Raw genomic sequence first — 598 nt, forward strand, 5'->3', positions numbered from 1 at the left:
GTGTCTGAGTGTGTCTATCTGTCTGCCTATATGTGTGTGTCTGTGTGTGTGTATATCTCGGTGTGCCTGTGTGCCCGTCTATGTTTGTCTGTGTGTGTATCTCTCTGTCAGCGTATGTGTATGTGTGTGTCTGTCTGTGTGTGTTTGTCTGAGAAAGGCAGTGTGTCTGTATTCACTAAGCACATCTTTAAGACAGCAGCAAACCGGAGACTGGAGTAGGGGCACAGAATGAGAGGGAAACAGAGAAAGAGAGGAAGAGGGAATGAGGGAGAGCGTGTGTTTGAGAGAGAATAAGGGACGGAGTGTGTGTGTGCGTCAATGAGAGAGGGAGAAAGAATGAAAGAGAAAGAGGAGAGAATTAAAGAATGAAAGAGAGGGTCAGAGGGAGAGAGAAATAGAGGGAGAGAGAATGAGAGTGAGAAAGAATGAGGGAGATAGAGAGAGAGTGAGGACGGGGAGCTGGTTGGAGGGATACAGTGGAGCTGGGGTTTGGCCAGAGTGTTTTGGGGTGGTGGGGGGAAGCAGTGACCTGTGGATCCTGGGATCTGAATTCTCCGGAAGCCCCCAAGCTCTGAGTGCACATCCCCACCCCCCTCCC

The sequence above is a fragment of the Rhincodon typus genome, chromosome 34 (assembly GCF_021869965.1).
Source record: "Rhincodon typus isolate 14 chromosome 34, sRhiTyp1.1, whole genome shotgun sequence".
Classification (NCBI taxonomy): Eukaryota; Metazoa; Chordata; class Chondrichthyes; order Orectolobiformes; family Rhincodontidae; genus Rhincodon; species Rhincodon typus.